This window comes from Orycteropus afer, unplaced genomic scaffold, assembly GCF_000298275.1.
Source record: "Orycteropus afer afer isolate SDZICR_OR568_19922 unplaced genomic scaffold, OryAfe1.0 scaffold00625, whole genome shotgun sequence".
NCBI lineage: Eukaryota > Metazoa > Chordata > Mammalia > Tubulidentata > Orycteropodidae > Orycteropus > Orycteropus afer.
Window position 1 is genome coordinate 297,874 of NW_006922212.1, and position 5,409 is coordinate 303,282.

Consider the following 5,409-nt stretch of genomic DNA (forward strand, 5'->3'; position numbering starts at 1 on the left):
GGCGGTTCAAACCCACCAGCCACTCCTTGGAAGGAAGGTTAGGCAATCCTACTTCCGCAGTGATACTGTCTCGGAAACCCAAGGAGGGGTCGCTATGAGTCAGGGCTGACTCGACGGCACATAACAACAACAACAACAGTAGTATCTGGTGCACTATAGGCTACTGTAAAATTGTAAGGATGCTTGTGATTTATTGAAATCTTGTTGGCTGATGAATGACACATTCTCATTAAAGAGGAAGTGGCCTCTTTCTCCTGGCCCCTCTGTACTTTTGGATAAGTGCTGAATTGTTCATAAAAGTATCAGAATTACCTTTTAAAATCTCCAAATAAGTTACCCATAGACAGAACATTCCCAGGTGATCACATCACCTCTGAGGGATTCAGATAGCTTTAGACTGTATTTACATTGAGCATCGAGCATATTTTGGAAGTGCAGAAAGAATTAGTTGAGGATGTGGTCATTAAAGAGCCTAAATTATTCACATTCAGCTTTGTACAAATCATCCGGTCCACCTTTGGTCAAGCATGTTAATAAAAGCAGCTGAACCATATTAATTGCTTTTTCTCACTTCCTAATGTAATGCTAGCTATTAATTTGCTTCTGAATATATGAATTGCTGCAAATGGCCAGTGGATTCAGGCTTTCAATTAGGAAGTGGTCATGAATAGATATTCACTGTGCTCCTACTAAAATGAACATTAATACTACCACGGACACTACCACCTCTTCTAACAGCAATTCTATCATGAATACCACCAACAGCAGTTCCAATACCACTAGCAATTCCAAATCAATACTGACTAATACTAAGGGCCAGCAGTTATGCTAGATTCATGTCCTATGAAGTCCTCATGAATTGAAACATGGTCTCTGACATTACTGTATATAATATAAAAAGTTAATTGCCATTGAGTTGATTCTGACTTAGTGACCCCAGTGGAGTTTCCAAGGATGTAAATCTTTATGGAAGCAGACTTGTCTCATCTTTCTTCTGCAGAGCAGCTGGTGGGCTTGAACTGCTGACATTTTGGTTAGCAGACTAATGCCTTAACCATAGCTCCACCAGAGTTCCTGGAGTACATAATATAGTGGAGGAAATAGATGGCATAAATATGTTATATGGAATGTAGTAGACAGGATTCGGTGCTGTCTGACCTGTCTGTCTGAAAATGTCCTTCATGCCGAGCCACCCCACCGCTCTGCCTCATACACATTTCTCTTCAGCCAACACTAGCTGCTATTACCTGTTACTTTTTTCTACTGGAGGATATTTGCATATTCTGAATCCTCTACCTCAAATAATCTTTATCTCTCATCTTCACAAGTGGAAACCCTCCTCATTGTTAAGCTCCAAACTCAACTATCAATTCTGATATTTTTATGAACAATGTCTCTGCCTGGCCATGTACATTAGAATGACAGAGATAATTGTCCTTATTTTGCATGGTTGTTGTTAGCATTTGAGGTAAATGAGTGCTGTGTACCTAGGATGATGGCTACAGGTAGCTATTATCATTAGTCATAAGAGTAGAACTGGGCAGGTGATCCATTGCACTGGAAAGAAAGAACCAAACTAGCTTTGAAGCTTGAGCCCTGAAGACTAGAAGGACTCGCAGGAAAGACAGAGGTTTCAGGTTAGAAATTGGGAGGCTAAACTACAGAGAAGGTGGCTGCATGCCAGTTCTGAGGCTGAAGTGGGCACCCTTCAGAGAGCACTAGACAGTTACATTAGTGTGGTTAGTGCAACAGCAAGAGAGCATACTAAATATGAAAGTAGAAAGAGGAGGATATGTAATTAACCCCTCTGGCATAATTGCCCAAGAGTGGATGCAAGCAGTTGACAACACTGGCTCTGAATCACCATTATGTGCCCTGGCCCTTCCAGAAGGGCTTGTGCATTTTACTGATTTCTTTTATCTCCTTCTCTTCACAAGGATTTAGGCTGCAGAGATATTATGGAAATTTAGACCTGAGGCTTTTACTCATCCATATTACAACTGATACCTATGAGTTGTCGTAGTTTAATACCAGGCTTACATTCTTCTAGAGATAGAAACAGAGTTTTACTGAAGGATAAAACATTTCATGAAATGAGGAGACACACAAGAACTCAGGCAAGATGCTACTATGGGTTCCAAATTGCAAGGAGGAGGTTTTCATCAGGTGAAAGGAACAAAGAACTGTGCTCACAGGCACAGAAAGAAGTGGGGGGGGGGGCATGGCAAAAAGTTTCAAGGGGTTTGTTAAACTGAGAACTTTAACCTTAATCTTGAAAGTAACTTTAGTCTCTGACCAAGACATTCTTCTTTCTTTTTTTTTATTGCGATTTGGGTGAAAGTTTACAAAGCAAAATTCACTTTCCATACAGCAGTTCACATACACTTTGTCTCATGACATGGACTACAATTTACCACAATGCAACAGTTCCCCTCCCACTTCTTCCCCATAGTTACCTCTTCCCTGTGTCCTTTCCTCCATGTACTCCTGCCCCCTGAACTATGTCCCTGTACATATACAGCCCTTCTATTCTCCCATGATTGTTCTCTTCAAGGAGTGTATCTACCTAGTGTAAATGTTCACCTCATATGTCTGTCTTTTGTTTGGCTGGAAGCCACAAATGTGGGTTCAATTTCAGACCTGACTGGCAGTTAAGGGTCATAGTCTCACTGGTTCCATCAGGCTTTATCAGACCAGCAAAACTGGTCCTTTTATTTTTTCCAAATTATTTTGAGTTTTGTTCCACATTGTTCTCCCACTCTGTCCAGGATCTCCTACATAGATCCCCCTCTGAGTGAGTAGTTGACAGTGGTATTCAGGTACCATATAGTTCTTCTGGTCTCATAGTGGTATAGCTTAGGATCACATGGTGTACAAGTCACTTTGACTAACTGTTTCCATGAATCTTTGGTTTTCTTCATTGTTCTTTGCTCTGGACAAGGAGAGATCCATTGTTGCATCTAGATGGCCACTTGCTAGCTTTTAAGATCCCAGTCACTACTTGCCAAAGCAGGAGGTGGAACAGTGTTTTGTGTAGTATGTTACGCCATTGAGCTTGATGCCCCCTGCGACTATGGCCCCAAGCCCATGGGTCCAATTACTTGCTTCCTCTGAGTAGCTGGCTGTGGCCAAGAAGTGACTACAATCTTGTCTCTTGTCAGCTCTGTTATACACCTGGGAATTCTTACAGAACATACCAATACACTTGTAGAAACATTGCAAGACATTCTTCTTAATATCAGTAAGTCTGTTTGTTACATCCTGAGATTGTTTAACAAGAAATCCTGTCAGGAGTATTTGAAGCAATTTTCTGTCACAACTGTATGCCTGCCTGACCTCTTAAGGTAATGGGCTTTTGTCTTTACCTTGGTTACAGATCTACAAAAAGTCTCCTGAAATTTAGTGGATGATCTTAGTGAGTGAGAGATCCATGAATAAAATGAAATTTGGCTAAAACTTGGTTAATTTATTTGGCTAAAACTTGGTTAATTTACCTCATCTTGGTTGAAGAGTCCTGGTGGGGTAGTGGTTAAAGCATTTGGCTGCTAACCAAAGTCAGTGGTTTGAACCCACCAACAATTCTGTGGGAGAAAGATGAGGCAGTCTATTTCTGTAAAGATTTATAACTTTGGAAACCCTATGGGGCAGTGATGATGGAATGCCAAAAGAACTAACAGATCTGTCCTGGAGGAAGTGCAGCTGAGATACTCCTTGGAAGCGAGGATGGCCAGACTTCGTCTCACCTACTTTGGTCATGTTGTCAGAGGGGACCATTCCCTGGAGAAGGATGTCGTGCTTGGTAAGGTGGAAGGTCGATGAAAGAGGGGGAGGCCTTCAATGAGATGGATTGACATGGTGGCTGCAACAATGGGCTCAAGTATACCAAGGGTCACTGAGCTGGTGCGGGATTAGGCAGTGTTTTGTTCTGCTGTGCATGGAGTCGCTATGAGTTGGAAGTGACTTGATGGCACCTAACAACAACAAAAACAACATGGGACAGTTCAACTCTATAGGATCACTATGAGGCAGAATTGAATCGATGGCAGAAGGATTTTGGTTTTCATCTTGGTTGCAAAGTGTTGAGGCAGTGACAGGCTTATACTTGACTACATTATCTAGTGTAATTCTATTTTCCAACTTCCAGGGACATGCTTGAGTATGGCATTCTCTTCATACCATACTGAGTAAATATTTTGTTTTTCTTTTTGTTTTACACACACACACACACACACACACAATTATGATTTGGGTCAAAGTTTACAGAGCAAATTAATTTTCTATACAACAATTGATACACATTTTGTTTCATGACATTGATTTGTAATCCCCACAGTGCAATAGCTTTCTTCCCATTTCCTCACTGTGGTTACCTTTTCCCTGTGTCCTTCTTTCCTATGTATTCCTGCCCTCTGACCTGTCTCCCTCTGCAAAACTGCCCTTCTGATTTCCTATGCTTGGTCACTCTAAGGAGTGCACCTACCTGGTGTAAATGTTCACCTTATAAACCTTATAAAGTTAATTATTTGGCTGGAAGCCACAGGAGTGAGTTCAATTCCAGGACTGAAGGTTAACTGGGGGCCATAGTCTTGGGGGTCTCACCAGTCTCTATCAGACCAGTAAGCCTGGTCTTTTTTATGATTTTGAGTTTTATTCCACATTTCACTCCCACTGTACACAGGATCTCTTGCACGGATCCCTTTCTGAGCATTGACAATGGTAGCCAGGAACGATCTTATTTTTCTGGTCTCATGGTCATGTAGGCTGAGGCTGACATAGTCCACTAGTACCTTGGACTGAATGTTTCCATGTGTCTTTCATTTTCTTCATTCTCCTTTGCTCTGGACAAGAAAACACCAATTGTTGCTTCTTTGATGGCTGCTCGCAAGCTTTTAAGACCTACTTACTACTCACCAAAGTAGGATATAGAACACTGTTTTTGTGTAGTATGTTATGCCAATTGAGCTTGATGTCTCCTTTGACCATGTTCCCAACCCTGTGGGCCCAGTGACTCATTTCATCAGGGTGGTTGGATGTGGCTAAGAAGTAATCATCACTTTTTTTCCCATTAGCTATATTATGTATATGGACATTCTTATAGCACATACAAATACAAATGTAGAAATACTGTCTGCCAAACTTATACACAGTCATGGGTATATTCCCTTTTGCCCAGATGTATTTGATCACTTAGCCTGTCTACCTATGTATCTACCTATAGATTAATGTTTGTTATTATTGATAATGGAGTCAGCCGCAGGGACCTAGGTGAGGGTTGTACGAGAAGTTTACAACAGGGAGATAAACTTATCTGTCAGTTTGTCCTACCATGGTGACATGTTGATGTGAGTTTTGAGGCTGAGCCACTGGTGTTTCAAACCCAGAGGGATGCACATGGTGCACAGGTATCAG